Source organism: Zootoca vivipara, chromosome 16 (assembly GCF_965207765.1).
Source record: "Zootoca vivipara chromosome 16, rZooViv2.hap1.1, whole genome shotgun sequence".
Lineage (NCBI taxonomy): Eukaryota > Metazoa > Chordata > Lepidosauria > Squamata > Lacertidae > Zootoca > Zootoca vivipara.
Window position 1 is genome coordinate 13,826,285 of NC_142599.1, and position 19,105 is coordinate 13,845,389.

Consider the following 19,105-nt stretch of genomic DNA (forward strand, 5'->3'; position numbering starts at 1 on the left):
GTCTGGAACGGATTAATCCATTTTGCGCACCTTGGTTTTGGAACGCTTTGGTTTTGGAACAGACTTCCGGAATGGATTAAGTTTGAGAACCAAGGTACCACTGTATATAGACATGAGCAAACTAGTGATATTTTAGGGAGCAGGGCGAGCCTCCTGGCCCCAACCCCATTCCTACGTAGCTCATCCCTTCCTAGGGCTAGCGACCTCCGGGAGGGGAGAGGGCTGTGCTTCAAGCTCCTCCTCCCCAACCGCTGCCCATTTGGCAAAGATCTGAAGCCAATTATTTTCAGCCATTACAGTTTTACCTTAGTTTGTCAAACGCCTTGGGAGTCAAATGTTTAGGCTCCCAAACGATTGGAAACCGGAAGTGGTTACTCCAGTTGGCGAACCTTCTTGGGAAGCCAAACATCCGACACAACTTCCAATTGGCTGCAGGAGCTGTGCCTTGGTTTTTTATTTTATTTTTACTAACCAGAAACTGTTACCACCCTCTCCCTGAAATGCAGCCCTCAGACTTTTTTATTTTTAAGTTGAGCAATGGTGTGAATGTTGAAATAAGACCCACTGGGTATTTTGAATATTGTGGTATGTTGTTGTTTTTCAAAGGTCTGAAGAGAAGAACCTGAAGTTCCTCTTTGGATATTCCATTTCTCTACGTGGCTTTGAAAACGCGTGTAAAAATAGATCCAGAAAATGACTTAAAAAGAACGTGGCTTTTGATGAAGCTTGCATCTTTGACGTTCCAAGTCACCAGAGCTTGAATTGGGAGGGTGTGGAAGTTTTGGGGTGACGTTTAACGAAATCTACATCCGCTGAACTCCTCCCAATTTTATCCAAAATTTAATTGGCGTTTTAATGGTTGAAAATGGGCCTTGAATTCATAATGATGAAGGGTGATGTCTACTACAGTGGTACCTCTGCTTACGAATGGAGCTCCGTCCGCCATCTTGGATGCGGTTCAGATAGGATTTTTTCTACTTACGAATTTTTAGATAGGGTTGCTTCGACTTACGAATTTTTTCTCCCAATGGGATTCGACTTGCAATTTTTTTCGACTTACAAATGTGCGTTCGGAACGCATTAAATTCGTAAGTAGAGGTACCACTGTATATATTTTTGGAAAGTGGTTTCTCTGTCAATCTGGCCGTTGGTTATCTGTATATTCGAACACCTTACAAAATATCGTTGCCAAACCTGGTGCGAGATTCCTTGAGGTGGGAACAGCGTTCTTCATTGAATCAAGATGGAAGACCGAAACGTGACAATTTGACTTCACCCAATTTTTGGCGTGATGTGTCCAAACTCACAAATTACGCTACCCATTTAAGAAACAGAATTTTACTTGGTTTCTAAAAACAACAACTACTACCAGGCACAGCTCAAGGTATGTGTGTGTGTGTGTGTGTGTGTGTGTAAAATATCTGACAGGCATAGCAAACAGGGAAGATTTGGAATTTGCAATAGGCTGGTCTGCAACCAGACCAGTCATAGCAAGAAACAAGAAATCAGATATACCAATTGCCATCTTTCAGTGCAATGAAAACCCATGGGGTTATAGCACTGTTGACAAAACCTTCATATTATAACAGATAGATTGAAGGCTGTGCACCAAACAGGTTGATTGCAAAATGAGGTTAATTATTGGAGCGTAAGATTCCAAGACGATCTTCAACCTTATATTTTATCTTCACTCATACCATTTGACATTCTGCTTAAATTATAATAGTAACCATGAACACCTACTGTGTACACAATATTCTTTAAACCATAGTTGACTTTTGTATATGGATACATGAAATTGTAAAATGACATTTCTATTTCATGTTTTCATATATGTGTTTGTGTGTTTGAGAATGTTTCCACAAGTACGTAAATCTTAATTGTCCCGGCACAACAAATACCACATCTACCCCCTTTTCTCTTTGTTTGCTTTTTGGTGGTTTGTTGGCTTGTCAACAAAGAGAAAAAGGAAGAGGCAGATCGTTTCAAAGGTACCTGTTTTTGGAGATGCCTTTGCTTAGTCACCGATGGTACGTGAGGCGTTTTGATATAGCAAGGCTCCAGATGTTATCAACCCTGAGTCACTATTGGTATTTTAGACGTTTCCTTCTGTCGTTGGGCAATAACTCGTCTAGCTGCTGTGTACAGGAAGGAAATTAACTCTTTAGATTTAAGGGTAGAATTTGGGGTCAAATCTAATGATAATAAGGCAAGTGCCGAATTAGGAGGGATATATTGTTTGGTGATTTTGGAGGTCAGATTAAAAAAATTTCCCCCAAAGGTGTGGACCACAGTGCACTCCCACCAAGCATGAATATAGGAACCTCTTTCCAACATAATGGTGAGCTTAAGCCTTAAATGATATATCTTTGCAAAGCGTGTGGGGGTCCAATGCTTTGTGGGCTTCCCATAAGCATCTGGTTGGTCACTGTGAGAACAGGATGCTGGATTTAGATGGGCCATTTGCCAGATCCAGCAGGACTCTTAATATGTTCTTACACTGAAGGTCCCAGATAATAATAATAATAAATTTATTATTTATACCCCGCCCATCTGGCTGGGTTTCCCCAGCCACTCTGGGCGGCTTCCAACCGAATATTAAAAACAGTACAGCATCAAACATGGGAGACACCTGGCTTGAGAGCAGTACATGTGAAAAGGATCTAGGAGTCTTGGTAGACCACAAACTTGACATGAGTCAGCAGTGTGATGCAGCAGCTAAAAAAGCCAATGCAATTCTGGGCTGCATCAATAGGAGTATAGCATCTAGATCAAGGGAAGTAATAGTACCACTGTATTCTGCTCTGGTCAGACCTCACCTGGAGTACTGTGTCCAGTTCTGGGCACCACAGTTCAAGAAGGATACTGATAAGCTGGAACGTGTCCAGAAGAGGGCAACCAAAATGGTCAAAGGCCTGGAAACGATGCCTTATGAGGAACGGCTTAGGGAGCTGGGTATGTTTAGCCTGGAGAAGAGAAGGTTAAGGGGTGATATGATAACCATGTTCAAATATATAAAAGGATGTCATATAGAGGAGGGAGAAAGGTTGTTTTCTGCTGCTCCAGAGAAGCGGACACGGAGCAACGGATTCAAACTACAAGAAAGAAAATTCCACCTAAACATTAGGAAGAACTTCCTGACAGTAAGAGCTGTTCGGCAGTGGAATTTGCTGCCAAGGAGTGTGGTGGAGTCTCCTTCTTTGGAGGTCTTTAAGCAGAGGCTTGACAGCCATCTGTCAGGAATGCTTTGATGGTGTTTCCTGCTTGGCAGGGGGTTGGACTGGATGGCCCTTGTGGTCTCTTCCAACTCTATGATTCTATGATTCTATGAAACATTAAAAACTTCCCTAAACTGGGCCGCCTTCAGTTGTCTTCTAAAAGTAAAATAGTTACTTAATTGCCTTGACATCTGCTGGGAGGGCGTTCCACAGGGCGGGTGTCTGGTTCCCTGCAACTTGGCTTCTCGCAATGAGGGAACCGGCAGAAAGCCCTCGGATTCAATCACCAGCATCTCTAGGTAGAGTTAGGAGAGACTCCTGCCTGATTCAGCTCCATGAGAGAGGAGGAGATTATGTTGTCAGTGATGCTCAAGTCCTTTCTTGTAGACTGAAGCTGCAAGGAAATGTCGTTTTGCTTTCATGGAATCATAGAGTTGGAAGGGACCCTGAGGGTCATCTAGGCCAAGCCCCTGCAATGCAGGAATCTCTCTGGTAGCTCATCTTCAGGCTGCTTCATAAGTAGTTCAGCTTTTGCGGCAAGGAGGCAGATGAAGGAAGGGGTAGTCGCAACAAGGTTGACATGCACTTTCGGGACTGCAGATATATAAAAAAGCAACTCAGAAAAGGCTGGAAAACCAAGAATGGATTTCAAGGAGGAAGGCACCATGGTGGAAATCTCATTTACTGATTAGATTCTCCTTGGGTTGCAAAACAGAAGCATTTAATTGCCATTAAACACAGGCCCTTTTCTAATCCATTCCCTCTTACCAGGAAGACACGCTTTGTCCTTAGGAGTATTCGCGCTAATCATACTTATGCTTCCTCCAGAATTTTAAGAAGCGTAATTAGGAATCCTGGCACTAACCTCGTCATTTTTAATATGCAGCTGTTTTTGAAAACCCAAATCCTTCCAGTGGCAGAGAGATAATATAGGAAGCTGGCTTATACAGAATCAGACCGTTCCATGGTTTCAAACAAGGGTCTCTCCCAGCCGTATCTGGAGATGCTGGGGATTAAACCTGGGAACAGAATTCTGCTTGTAAAGCGGCTGCCCTTACCATTGAGCTGAATACTTCCAGCAAATGCTGCCCATTCATGCATATATACCCAGATGTTAAACATGATGCTGTTGCAGCCTGCAGACTGAAAACAAAGGATGGCTTAACTTAGTGGGGAAATATGCAATGCACACATCCTCACTCGGAGCCAGTATATGTCTCCTGCCCTGAATCTGGTACCTATTTTTAACTGGTGGTCTTTTTTCCAGCTTTCGGGGCTCTCTTTTGCCAGACTCTCTTTGGGAAGGGAAGGAAGGTCTCCAAGCAGGATTTCTCTTAATCTCTGACCTACCGAGAGCATGTTGCCGGTGTTTGGTTTTGGCGAGTGGGTGATGGTTGCATAAACAGTCCAATAAAAACACTGTCCGTTGACTCTGTACAGGTTTTATGAGTCTAGCAAGTTACCCAAGTCTGGAGAGCCTTGTGGCACATTTACATTAGTAGTGCTTTTCACCCACTTAATCCAGTGCCTTGCTATCTACAAAGGTGTTCATTATAACCTCTCTCTAGTGCTGTCTTCAGTGGCTAATGAGATTTTTGGAAGCTTGGACAGAGAGCCATAAAGGGTTGGGGGGGAGTATCGTTCTTTGGGATTTAATAATCCACACTAGCTATTACTAGCAGCTTCGTCCCCGGAGTTGCTTGGGAATTCTAAGAAGCCAAGAAAACACACAACTTGGTCAGCTTTGAAGCTAGCGGTTAAAATCAGTGCAGTTCTGAAAGGTTCGGTTCACAGTCTTTATTCAAAATGGCATCCGGTTGCATCCAAACATAGACTTGTTCTCAGGAAACATTGTGCCAAATTTATGAAATCTTAAGAGGTGTCCTAATGCATAGCAAAGAAATAAATAACTTTCTGAAAGATATAGTAGATGGATAAACGGGATGTGTATAATTTATTGGAGATTTGTTTGTTTGCCCCGGTGCTCTCCCTGTGAAAACTGCCCTTTACTGCTGAATCAGAGCCAATAGCAATCCGCAGAAAACCCGAATTGCCATTTGTTCTGATGTACCGTCCCAAACCAGTTTGAAGTCCATATCGTGATATTGGTTTCATAATTTTCGACCTGGCGATATATCACTAATCATGGGTGTGTGTGGGTGTGCTGTGCAAAAAATTGCAATGTGGGGGAAACCGTGAACCCAGCCAATGCCTCTACATAGCTCCATCCTTATTTCAGACATCGTGATAAATCAGTATATTGTGATGTTTAGCTGGTGGTAGGTGGTAGGTGGCGCAGGTTGCTTCCACAGCAAAGGTGGCATTTTTCCATCTCCGCCGTATCAAGCAGTTGGTCCCTTACCTCTCTCGCCCTGATCTGGCCACAGTGATCCATGCGACGGTCACCTCCAGGCTTGATCATTGTAACTCGCTCTATGCGGGGCTGCCCTTGAAGCTGACCCAGAAACTCCAGCGGGTGCAGAATGGTGCGGCGAGGCTCCTTACGGGGTCCCGGCCGCGGGATCACATTCATCCAGTGCTTTACCACCTGCACTGGCTCCCGGTGGAGTACAGGGTCAGGTTTAAGGTGCTGGTTTTGACCCTTAAAGCCCTATGCGGCTTGGGACCCTCGTACCTACGGGACCGCCTCTCCTGGTATGCCCCGTGGAGGACCTTAAGGTCCACAAACAACAATATTCTGGAGATCCCGAGCCATGGAGTGGCTAGATTGGCCTCTACTAGAGCCAGGGCTTTCTCAGTGTTGGCCCCAACTTGGTGGAACACTCTTTCACAGGAGACCAGGGCCCTGCGGGATTTGTCATCTTTCCGCAGGGCCTGCAAGACAGAGCTGTTCCGCCTGGCCTTTGGGTTGGACTTAGTCTGACCCCTGTGTTTTTCCTCCCTCATGGCTTGAATTTGTGGACTACTCGAAATGAGGCTGCATTTTAAATTTTAATACTGTATTTTGGTCTGTATTTTAATTAATTGGTTTTTATGTTTTATTGTAATTTTATTGGTGTGAGCCGCCCTGAGCCCGTTTTTGACTGGGGAGGGCGGGGTATAAATAAAAATTTATTATATATATTATTATTATATAACGATGTTGAAAACTTGATATCGCCAAGCCCTAGTTCAAATTCAGCGTTAAAGAGCAGGTTTTCATGAGGAAAGTGGAGGGTGACCCCTCAGAGTTTTAAAGCATGGACACATGCCTAGAAAATGTGGGACAAAAGGTAAGTGTGACTGAGCCTATAAACTCTCAAGGGCCAGTCAGGTCAGCTTTGATACAAGTGATGGGAAATCCTTTGTCTCAGGTAGCAAAATGCCTTAGGGGACACCATGCATTTAAAGCAGTCATCCCCAAACTTTGGCCCTCCAGATGTTTTGGCCTACAACTCCCATGATCCCTAGCTAACAGGATCAGTGGTCAGGGAAGATGGGAATTGTAGTCCAAAACATCTGGAGGGCCGAAGTTTGGGGGTGCCTGATTTAAAGCATTATCACTTTAAACAGTCATGGCTTCTCCCAAAGAATGCTGGGAGATGTAGTCTGTTAAGGGTTGCTGAGAGACCCTTCCTCCCATCACAGAGATATATTTTCCAGAGTTTTTAGTAATCAATCCCTCTTCACCAGGAACTCTGGAAATTGCAGCTCTATGTGGGGGAATAGGGGATCTCCTGACAACTTTCAGCACCCATAAGAGACTCTTGCTCCCAGAATTATTATTCGGTACAAAAATCGCTAGGCAGAAGGAGTTCAAAATGTGTGAGAGAGTGAGAAGCAGGGGGGGGGGTTGCACGCTTTGGTTCATTTAAAAATAGCATATAGAGCAGCTTTTGCAAAATCGGTGTCCTTCAGATGTTTTAAATATAATAGCCAGCTGTGGTCCCAAACATCTGGAAGGGGCACCAGGCTGGTAAAGACAGCTGTGCCAGTTTGCTGGGCCTAAGTTCAGTCCTTGTTAACTCAAGAAATGGCAAATGTTTGCAAGAAACTCTTGAAACTGTGGATGTTGCTCTTATAACTGAAAAATCCTGCAGAATTGGGGCTAAGGGGAGATAAATTGGTGTGGGGAGAGGCAGAGGAGTTGAAGCAGAAGATTTTGGGGGGATGATGGCCGATCCAAGGCCTTGTTTAGTGTATGAGAGAACCGTAACGTCAGCGGCATGAAACCCTGATTTGTGCATACAAAGCCCCTTCAGTGACACGTCAAGGTAGCACATCCCTGCAGCTTCTCCCTCAACAGCACATTCCTATAATCCCCTCAAAATGCAACCCTTATAAAATATACTGCATCGAGGACCACATTGAAATAGGTTTGGTAAGGTGGATAATTGCCCCTCGCTCCACCTCCCAGGTCTTTTTCCTTCCCTGAGACTCGAGATGAATTATTTTGCTAATTTTATAGCAATATTGGACCGGTAGACAGTCTGCTTTTCTCTCTCTCTCTCTCTCTCTCTCTCTCGCGCTTCTCTATTCTCTTATTTTTTTTAATGGACGTTTCGATTTTGATTGCAATTTTTTAATTGCATTTAACAGTGATCCCCTGCTGGTTCTTCCTTCAGCATCTCTACCAGCTACGTTCTATTGATGGCCTGTTGTGATTTCAATGGAACATCCTGGGAGGGACCTGGCACGGCGGGCACCAATGGAAGGAGGTGCCTTTTAGCCCAATGTACCTGGCATGGTAAGCGGCAACAAAGCAGGGTTTGCCTGCTATTCTTAAACGCTCGGGCGCTCGACTCACGCAGCAAGGGGGCCGCCTTCCTTCTTCCTCCTTCCCTCTCCCTTTCCCCCTCCACCCTACATCCTGCTTCTTTGACGCAGCTTTTGCACCAATTAGCCCTGCTTCTTCCTCTCCTTCCCGTTGGCATGCCCTTGCTTCACCTGAGCGAAGGTCTCAAGGCTTTGTCGAGCTTCTGTCTGCCCTCCCTGAGCTCCCCATGTGTCGTGGGCCTCCTTCCATTTAGATGCTCCTTTGTTCCATTTGCATAGCGCTTCCGTGTGTCGTTGTCTTGCTGTTCTTCTGTTCGGAGTGGGATGGGGAAACCTTTTCTTTCCAGCCTGAGGGGAGCACGTTCCCTTCTGAGCAGCCTTCCAAGGGCCACATTGCCGGCGGTGAACGGGGGCCAGGGGCGAAAGTGAGCATCTGTTTTACCTCTGTGCAGCGGGATAGTTTCTACACCAGTGTTTCTCAAACTTGGGTCCCCGGCTATTGTTGGACTGCAATGCCCATCACCCCTAGCTAGCAGGACCAGTGGTCAGGGATGATGGGAGTTGTAGTCCAACAGCAGCCGGGGATCCCAAGTTTGAGAAACACTGTTCTGCACCCTCTCGCACACACCCCTCTCTATCCCACATCCAGACAAGCAAAAAGTGCCACAGTTCTAAGAGCACACTCCAGCCAGGCCAAAAACAACCCCACAAAAGCTCAAGGGGGCTGTGAAGCAAAGTCAGTGAGGGATGTGGCCTGGAGAGGATTCCAAGGGCCACGTTGGGAGACCTGGAGAGCTGCATTTGGCCCCCCGAGCCTGAGGTTCCCCACCTCTGTTGCGGAGCAGAGGGTGATTGGATGTCAAGCTTCCAGGGTCTACTTTGTTTTTTCTCATGGTGCAAAACAGGCTCAGGTGTGTGTTTACATGTCAAGGTCCACAGTGCCTCCTTAGCTCAGGAACTTGTTTTTGGGGTATGAACTGAGCTCGCAGTCCTTCCACATGCTCATCCACTCCTGGCGCTTCTTCCGCCGTCCCCCAAAAGCAACCACAAATGGTATTCAACCAAGTTTTACTCAGAAGAGACCCATTTGAAAATAGTGGGCCTAACCCAGGCCACCTTCACACCATACATTGAAAGCACCGTGATGATGCTTTAAATAGTCTTGGCTTCCCCCCCCCCAAGAATTCTGGGAGCTGTAGTTTGTTAAGCATGCTGAGAGTTGCTAGGAGACCCCTATTTCCCTCACAGAGCTACAATTCACAGAGTTCCCACTGAAGGGGATTGTTAATCCACTCTGAGAATTGTAGCATTTGTGAGGGGAATAAGGGATCTCCTAGCAACTCTCGGCACCCTTAACAAACTACAGCTCCCAGAATTTTTGCAGGATGCCATGACTGTTCAAAGTGGTATGAAAAAGGTCCCTGGGTTGCCCAATGAGTAAGATTAAGCAAGTGCTCAGGGCTCCAGCAAAGCACGGGCACGAAGGAAAGGTTTTTTAAATACTGTATATATATTTAAGGATTTGACATTTGTTATTTCAAAAAGAAGCATCAAAATAGTCTTCATGGGGAAAATCAGAACTATTTTTAGACTTCCACTACACAATCTTATTTTATGGGTTAGTATTGTTTTTATTTCAAATTGCTTGAGGGGGCATTATAGTCCTATCAGCACAAAGGGGCTCTAAAGGTCTTAAATCTGGATGTGGCCCTTAGCCATGTTCATTACTTTCAATGGGTTTACTCTGAATAAAGCAGCCCAGATCAGCATGTTCAGGGTAAACCATTAACTATGCTTTGCAGTGTGCAAACTGGCCCAGCATGTGTCTTGTTCCCATTGCATTTTTAGCACACACAAAAAGGGTTCTCACTGGAGGAGAATCCGTTGCAATTTCTTCCACGAGAAGAAAGGAGCTGTTGACCTCCTGGCTGCTTAACAATGACAGCTGACTTCATCATTCAAGAGGGCCAAACTGCATGTCAATTTTAAGTGTGCATTTTTAAAAGCACACGGGCGCTATCTTTCCCAAAATTGTTTTGGCAGAAAAGGAGACTGGTATAGAGGCCCTAGTCTGGGTTGGATTCATAATGCACAGAGAAAGTTATCTCTTCCCGCTGAGACTCGCACCCTGAAGGTCCTGTTGGCAGCAACTGGGGGGTGCTGGCAGGAATAGCAGCTTGGAGAAGGATGGAGGGTTGTTGACAAGGAAATGGTGCCGGAAGAAAAGAGCTAAGAAGCAAAATGCCCTCCCTACACTCCGTAGCCCTCATCCAAGGCCTTACACAGCTGCTTTTTCTGAGAAAAAGAGAAAAAACATGCTTGGCTGTTGTTGTTGTTTAAAAAAATATGCCAGGCGTAATGCTCTTAAGATTTACACATTATGCCTCTGATTTCTGGGAATCACAAGTAGGGAGAGCTCTGTTGTGCTCCTGTCCTACTTTCAGGCTTCCCAGGGGGGGGATCTGGTTGGCCAGGGTGAGAACAGGATGTCAGGCTCATAGCTGCCAAGTTTTCCCTTTTCTCGCGAGGAAGCCTATTCAGCATAAGGGAAAATCCCTTTAAAAAAGGGATAACTTGGCAGCTATGGTCAGGCTAGGTGGGCCCACTGGTTTGAGGAGGAGAAGGGCTATTGATGGACACTAGCCATGATGGTTTGCCTCTGTGGTTGGAGGCTTCTGAATCCCAGTGGCCGGAGACCACAGGAGGGGAGATTGCTTGTGTGGTTGGATCCTGCTTGAAGGTTTTCCACAGGCATCTTATCTGGTGGCCACTGTGAGAACAGGACTGCTGGACTAGAAGGGCCATTGGCCTGACCCAGCAGGCTCTTCTTAATGTTCATATAGGGCTGTCTTATACCAAGTCGGATCACTGGTCCATCCATTCCAGAATACTGTAGTCTACATCAGGGGCGGCCAACTACCAAGAGACTGCGATCTACTCACATAGAGTTAAAAACTGGCAGTGATCTACCCCCTTTTTGGGGGTTCAGGTCAAAGTTTTTTCAGGGAGGAGGTAAAATGTTGAACTTTTTTAAGGGGAGCCACAGTTGTTCAGCTTCTTTGCGGGGAGCCAATGATCTACCAGTGATCTACCACAGACGTCCAGTGATCTACCAGTAGATCACGATCTACCTGTTCGACATGCCTGGTCTACATTGACCAGCAGAGAATCTCCAGGGTTTCTGACAGAGGTCTTCCAACAGCTGGACATGCCATTGAGGATTGAGCATGGCACCTTCTGCATACACATGCTCTACCGCTGAGCTGCACCCTTTCCCCCTACGGGTCTCCACAACAGGCACATTTTGGAGGGTTTGCTTCAGTTACTGGGCACAGGCATGCTGCTTAACATTGCAGGCATCAAAGCACCAGAATCCTTTTCTATCCCCCCTCCTCCTTTTGGGCACATATTCCTGCCTTGATCTTTGTAATGTTCTGGGCACCACTGTAAGCACAACGTGACTCTCCTTTTCCAGGAGGGAGAAGAGGATGCAGGGAACAGGAAGCAGAGCCAAAACAATTTGGCAGAGAAATAGTGGGCACGGTGTTTTTTTTTTCTTTAGTCAGCAAATTGCATGGCAGGCAGCCACTTCAGCCTTCCCCTGCTTCTGAAAATGAGGGTTGCTGTCGGGCTTCGCTCACCCTGGGCATGCAGTGTGGCATTGCTATGGCTTCGCTGTTTGGTGTTTTGCTGTGCAAAGATTGAAGGAGGGACAAGTTTTGTGTCTGGAATGCAGAATCGTGGAATTGTAGCTTTGGAAAGGGACCCTGCGGGTCAACCAACCCAACCTCCTGTGATGCAGGAATCACAGCTAAAAAATCCCGGACAGGTGGCCATCCAACTTCTGTCTAAAATCCTCCAATGAAGGAGAGTCCATCGCCTTCACAGGTAGTCCGTTCTAGTGTCGAAGAGCTCTTACCGTCAGAAAGTTGTTCCTGATGTTTAGGCAGAATCACCTTTCTTGTCATTTGAATCCATTGGTTCAGGTCCTTCCCTCTGGAGCAGCAGAAAACAAGCTTGCTCCATTGTTCATGTGGCACCCCTTCAGATATTTGAAGGTGGCTATCACCTCCCCTCCCCCAAATTAAACATACCCAACTTCCTCAACTGTTCCTCATAAGATTTGGGTTCACTCAGGGTCAACTTGGTCACTCTTCTCTGCCTGATTCCAAGTTAGATCTGAGTCCATCTAGCTCAGTGTTGGCTACAGTGATTGACAGCCACTCTCTAGGGTTTCTTTCAGGCAGGGTACACTCCTAGCTCTACCTGCAGATGCTGAGGATTGAACCTGGGACCTTCTGCATGCAAAGCACTAACACTAACACAGAGCTATTGCACCTTCCCCAGTTCTGGCCAAAGTTTCCCCATCCCCAGTGTAAACGAACACTGAAATTTTAGCAGAGGGATAGTCAGAGGTATTCTGCAACAAAATTTTGCAGCGTGTCCTCACCTCCTAGCAGGAATGGTTCAGCCTGCCTTGGACCTCTCCCAAGAGAATCCATTCGACTTTCCGTTCTGACACTCAGCATTCTCACCTATCCAGTCCTTGTTGGATTGAATTTTGGGGATTGGTTTATTTTCTTGCACTTCTTCAAACCTTGGAAGTCGCCTCATCTCCCCACCCCCACCACTTCTCAGTGGCCCTGTTTTGCCACTCACCGCCTGAGTTTGCATTAGAGAGAGGGATTGTTTTTGAGTACATGCAAGTGTGTGGGTGGTGATTTTATGAGCGTTGCATGATTTGCTGTACAGCAGTAGGGTTGTGTGCTGTGATAGAGAAGCATGAGATAACTTTCTGAAAAGAAGAGAGCGCATTTTGGAGTGCAGCCCTAGCACTGAAAACACCTGGCTGGTGTGCGCCCCCTCCCAACCCGCAGTCTCTAACTTTACGCGAACTCTGGCTTCTATCTGCTCTGCTGTGCTGTAATCTTAATAGGCGAGCATTCTCCGACTCTGCCTTGAGGTCTAGCATTTTGCCTGCGCTTGCAGAAGAAACTCTGCTTTGCTATAGCAACATCAGCAGCAAGCCTATGGATGCTTCTGCTGGCTTCTCTGTTCTGTTAATTACTTCGCCTTTGCTGTCGATCAGGGCCCTGGGAGAGGAGGCACCAGGAACCTTTTGAAGAGTGCCAAGATCACGCAGTGTCGCCTTGCTGGATCAGAAGAAAAGGCCCGTCTTCCCCACGGTGGGCAAGCAGAACCCTCTGGGAAGCCCCCAAGCAGGGCCTAAGGAGAATAGCCCACCGTGTCTGCCACTTCCCCCCAGCAACTGATGCTCAGTGGCATTGTAAATTGGAGCCTCTGAGCTACAACCAGCCCATCTCAGAATTAGGCCCATGGGCGTTAATGGACATGGCTAAGGCGTTATCCTCCCTTCCTTTTGTGCCACATTTCTAGGCACAGGTCTGGGCTTCCCAGGCCTGTGTCCAAGTGTGTTTTGTTTGTTTGTCCCTTTGTTATTGTCCCAGTGCTTTCCCCCTGGGGAAACCCGCATTTTAGCAATAAATCGGAGCAGACAGCATTTTCCGCATATTGCTGTTTGCTCCGATTCAGCAGTAAAATGGGGGCTTTCCCAGGAAACGCACCGGGTGGGGTGGGGGGGACCATTAGGACATGAACCTTGAAAGCCCAAACCTGTGTCTAGAAAACTGAAAGCAAAGGTGAGTGTGGAACTTGGGTTCATTCAGTTGGTTTTATTTTAGTAAACTTAATTGGAGACAACCCTGCATTTATTAGTGGCTCTTAAGTAGGCACTGGTATGAAAATGTATAAAAATGGCAAAATTATTATCAATTGCCTGCCCTTCGCCTTAAGATCCCAGGGCAGATTACAACTTTAAAACGCACTATTAAAAGTTTTAAACAGCTTGCAGTTACAAAAATAAGGTGGGTCCTAATAATATACACCTCAAGTGTCAAAAGGCAGGGTAAGGTCTTCCCCGCTGGTTGATTTTTTTTTAAAAAAGAAAAAACCTCTTAAACTAGTGTGGAAATGTGGAAAACTGAATTTTGGACTGGAAAAATGAGACACTGAAGTTTAACAGATTTGCCCGTCCCTTACCTCTGGCTGACCCATCTAAACCGGAGGCTGAACGTGGGATTGTGAAGGTTTCTGTAAGCAGCGTGCCACTCTTTCCCCTCGCTTCCTGTTTGCGTGGAGCTTAATCGCCTCTCCTCTCAGTTGTTGATGTAGCTTTTTTCTCTTTGCATGTTAAGATATTTATCTTGAGCGGAGCCAGCTTGGGATGGAGTTTCTCAGCATCTGTATCCATTTCTCCCACCCACAGTCAGGCTTTCCTAAGTGAAACTGGCAGCTCTGCTCCACTGCCCTATGTCAGCTTGCTTCACTCAAACGCCTCTTGACGCAACGCCTAAACCTAAACTCCCACCCTGCCCAAGAAAATGTCCAAACCGTATATCTCTGGCACCTGATGGGACATGCAGAGCCCATCTTTCCCCACCAAACCCCCAAAACGTGCATATGTTGGGAAAATACCCAGTGCTGTGAACATAAGTAGCAGGTGTGGAAACATACTGACCTTTAGGGCATTGTTTTCTATGGTTTATTAGACATTAGGTATTTAAAAAAACATTATAAGGAGTTTGGGACTGGAAACAGGAAAGGACAGGGGTTGGGGGAACTCTTGAGATGAATACAACATGGGTTTAAGTTGAAGGAATATGGCCAGGATTATATGTGATATTCTGCATCTCTACTTATTCTTTTCTTACTGGTTTTTTAAATTGCAAATATAACAGGAATGAAAAAATAAATAAATGTCAGCACACATGACCCCTATTCTCCTCCCAAGAGGTACAATTCCCAGAGTGCTTTAGGTTAACAGCCAGACGCGTTGACCCATTGCGCCATCTTTCTTTGTGAATGGGGAATGATGGTCTCTTAACAACTCTCAGCACCCTTCACGAACTACAGTTCCCAGGAATCTTTGGGAGAAGCCATGACTACTTAAAGTGGCACAGTAGTGCTTTAAATAGATGGTGCGGATGCAGCCTTAAGAGTCATGGTTACGCTTCCTCTGCGTTGTTGGTTTGGTTGCTGAAATGTGCAACCTGCCCTCCTCCCATTTTGGAGCTTAAGAAGTACCGTGTTTCTCATATTATAAGACATGTCTTATATTTATTTTTTCCTCAAAAAAACACACTGTGGCTTATTTTCAAGGGATGTCTTATTTTTTTCCTCCTCCTCCTGCTGCGGCCGGCATTGCTGCTGCGCCTATCACTATGTCTTATTTTCGGGGTATGGCTTATATTCCTTGAATGCTTAAAAATCCTGCTATGGCTTATTTTATAGGTATGTCTTAAAATATGAGAAACAGGGTACTAGCGTGGGGTTCCCAGGTAGTTCTCCCATCCTCCTCCAGCAGCGTTTCTGTGTTATGTGTCTTCCATATTTGCTTTGGAGGCCCTGAATTTGCAGGTTTGTCTTCAAGTTTCACATCCATGGAAGCTCTCCTGTTGGCTGATGGAAGAATAATTCTGGTTTTAAAATAAAAATAGAGATCTGGCTTTGTCGTCCTTTTTCCATTTGGCAATGGCATTTCCTTTGGGGGGCAGGGCAGCTTATGCTAAGACCTCTATCTGCTTCTTTTCATCCTTTAATTGTGCGTTGAAATTTTGGCCAGCGGCCAATGCTTTGGCATGTGTCTAATGCGAATGCAGCAATTCCTGTAGGACCAGTAATGCAGTGGGCAGCCCGGCTGTATATATTAGCTCCCTGTTTCCAACCTATCTGATTGAATAGCGCTGTTTATAACCTGCATACTCCTACCGCATTGCATTGCCTTTACATATTTTTTTTGCACCTCTCTCTCTTTTAAACATCTTAGCCCTAAGTTGAAGGGTTGTTGCAAACTAACTCTGTATGGAGCAAGGACCAGCCCGCTTGTTAAGGTCTTCCTTGGAGGCCTCACCCCATGTGCCATCTGAGATATAGTGGGCAACACCTAGGGTTAAGGCCTTTGCGGCGTGGGGACCAAACTGTGGAACTCCCTTCCTCAGGAGAGCTGCACTGCTCATTCACTGCCGTCCTTCCTGCACTCAGGTGCTTTTTAGAGCCTGCTTTGGACAACATGGTAGGCCAAACTATGACTGACTGCAGGAGTGGGGAACCTTTGGCCTTCCAGTTGTTGCTGAACTACAGCTCCCATCTGACCCAGCAAACGTGGCCAATAGCTAAGGATGGTGGGAGTTGTAGTTCATCAGCAGCTGGAGGGCTGAAAGTTCTCTACGCCTGCCTCACTGGGACAGCATGAAGACATGGGTTTCTGGAAAGGAGCTTGCTGATGGTTTCTTCTTCCCTGTGTCTTTTTTCATTTTTACTGCTGCACAACATGGAGCTGAGTGGTGTCTGAACCAGGACTTAGAACATGGGTAGTAGGCAGACTAAGGCCCGGGGGCCAGATCTGGCCCAATCGCCTTGTAAATCCAGCCCCCGGTCCGGGAATCAGTGTGTTTTTACATGAGTAGAATGTGTGCTTTTATTTAAAATGCACCTCTGGGTTATTTGTGGGGCATAAGAATTTGTTCATATATCTTTTCAAAATACAGTCCAGCCCCCCACAAGGTCTGGGGGACAGTGGACCAGCCCCCTGCTAAAAAAGTTTGCTGACCCCTGACTTAGAATCATAGAGTTGGGAAGGGACCACGAGGGTCATCTAGTCCAACCCCTTGCAATGCAGGAATACTTTGCCCACCATGGGGCTCAAACTCACAACCAACCCTGAGAGTAAGAGTCTCGTGCTTTCCTGACTGAGGTGATTATAACTTGCCATTGTGTTCTCTCCTTCCCTCTCTCCCCATGGATACAGCTTGTGGCTAGTTAGGAGAGAATGTTCACCAGGAATCCCAGACTGGATGACAGAATAAGTCAAACTTTGGCTTGGCTTAGCTTGGCAATAGAAAAACAGGACCGTGAAGTAAGAAAATATCTGCAAACTCCTCTTTGGGAGTTCACATGTTTGTACTGTTCCAGTAGTTTGGTGTACTGTGTTGTGTGAATCGGGCCCCAGAGCCTTTGGAGTCCTGTGGCAAATCTATTTTTGTTTTGTTTTTACTCTGCTCTATTCTGTCCTTCAATTTCTAAAATTTTACAGCAACGCATTTCACATGTTAATTCATCTCACATAATTACAGGCCACTCTTCACCTGAGCAGTCTTGAGGCAAGGTGCAACCGAATGTTTTGAAATCACAATAATTACACAAAAGCAAAGCAAAAAAAATCCTAAATTATCAGCAGCAACAGGCAGAGAAAAGCGCAGCAAGGTTAAAACAAAAATGCAGTCAACAGGAACAAATCACAGTGCACCTTGCCCTTCCCCCAAGGCCTGGACAAATAGGTGTTAAAAGGCAGTTCTATAAATGTGGAGCCACCACAGAGTAGGCCCCCCCTTCACAAAATGTCAGTAGAAGTACAGGTGCAGAATAAATCAACAGAACTAAGCAATAATGACAGCAGCAATTGTTTTTAAGAACAACCAGCAAAAGGCTTGTTTTAAAGCATTTCTTCCCTTCTCTTCAGCTTATAGAGCAATAAAAAGCTGCAAAGGCCCTACCGTCAGCCACAGCACAACAGGAAAAAGGGAGGCGGGAGAGAGAAAAACAAGCAAATTATTAATGTTACAATTAAAGAGCGTACATTATTTTTAAATACTGGTGCCTAAAATGTACTGGCAAATGTGCCAGATGGGCCTCTTCAGGGGGAGAATTCCACAGTTGAGGCATTCAGGATGGGGGATTTCTGGGTGCCCCCCATCCCAGTTCACCACACAAACTGAAACAAATGGGGCTGATTCATTTCATTTTTCTCTTTCTTTCAGCAAAAAAATGCACATCTCTGTTCTGCCTTCCCTGCCACAAATGTTGCATTCACCCCCATGAGAAATTCCTTGAGCATCCTTTATGGGAGGGCGATCCCCGTTAATATTCTCCCTTTCATGTGTTCCTCTCTGGGGTGGGTGGTCTATCCCACCTTTTCTTCCAGCGAGTAAAGGAAGAACAAAGGGAGGGTCTGTAGTTCTACCACACCCTTGGTAATGATATCCAGGTATTTTTCTAAGACAGAAATGATAGGAAGCCCAGCTCCTACAGCCCTTCCATGCTGCTCATGTAATGACGATTCACTTTGGTTCATTGCAGAGCGCTGTTCTGATATGCAACCCCCAAGTTTTGACTAGGTATCAATGCAGATCTTTTCAATTTTTAATATCAGGACTCTGCCATACTGCAGTCCTGGCGGTGTTCCTTGGGGAGGGGGCTGGCAGACTTGAAGATATAGAAGTGCTCTGTATGTTTCACAAAGAGGTTTCATCCTGCTTTGCTTCAGTGGGCTGGGAAGCACCTTTTATAACCCATCGTAAAGGTCTTGGCAAAATGCAGCTCCCCCTCTGTACTGCATCTTAATTCTGGCACTCCAAGGCTTGGGTTGGTTTCAGTCTTGGATGGTTTGGTTTTGATTACATTTTATGATGATGCTTTTTCCAGCCTCGTCAGGGCCCCAAAGATGGTTCTGAATTAAACCGGTTCATTAGGGTCGGATTTGTTTGTTAGTGTTCATTAACCTCAGCATTTATAAGCAGGCCAATTTCCCACTATGTTCTGGTAACTGTCTCTAGTCAATTACTGTCAGTGTTTGGTCTTACGCAGGCGATGTTGTGTCTGTTAAGAATAAACCTCTTGAGCTGTGGACCAACTGCATCTTGATGGTAGCGTGCACTCACTTAGATTCATTCATAGAATCATAGAGTTGGAAGAGACCACAAGGGCCATCCAGTCCAACCCCCTGCCAAACAGGAAACACCATCAAAGCATTCTTGACATTTGCCTGTCAAGCCTCTGCTTAAAGACCTCCAAAGGAGGAGACTCCACCACACTCCTTGGTAGCAAATTCCACTGCCGAACAGCTCTTACTGTCAGGAAGTTCTTCCTAATGTTTAGGTGGAATCTTCTTTCTTGTAGTTTGAATCCATTGCTCTGTGTCCACGTCTCTGGAGCAGCAGAAAACAACCTTTCTCCCTCCTCTATATGTCATCCTTTTATATATTTGAACATGGCTATCATATCACCCCTTAACCTTCTCTTCTCCAGGCTAAACATACCCAGCTCCCTAAGCCATTCCTCATAAGGCATCGTTTCCAGGCCTTTGACCAGTTTGG

General features: G+C 45.8%; 1 protein-coding gene across 13 annotated transcripts in view; it reads left to right on the plus strand.

Moving 5' to 3' along the window:
• The window catches only part of HIC2 (HIC ZBTB transcriptional repressor 2), a 132,462-nt gene that overhangs the window by 100,630 nt on the left and 12,727 nt on the right, over window positions 1-19,105 (plus strand). For 3 of the 13 annotated variants that reach the window (XM_035097866.3, XM_035097869.3, XM_035097867.3), the window contains exon 3: window positions 7,758-7,905. The exons of 3 other annotated variants lie outside the window; for them this stretch is intronic. The gene's annotated coding sequence lies outside the window, so the exon portion shown is untranslated. Of the gene's footprint in view, window positions 1-7,757; window positions 7,906-13,023; window positions 13,121-16,761; window positions 16,870-19,105 lie in introns of all 13 variants that reach the window. 7 more of the 13 variants (XM_035097871.3, XM_035097872.3, XM_035097870.3 and 4 more) reach the window with 5 other exon arrangements.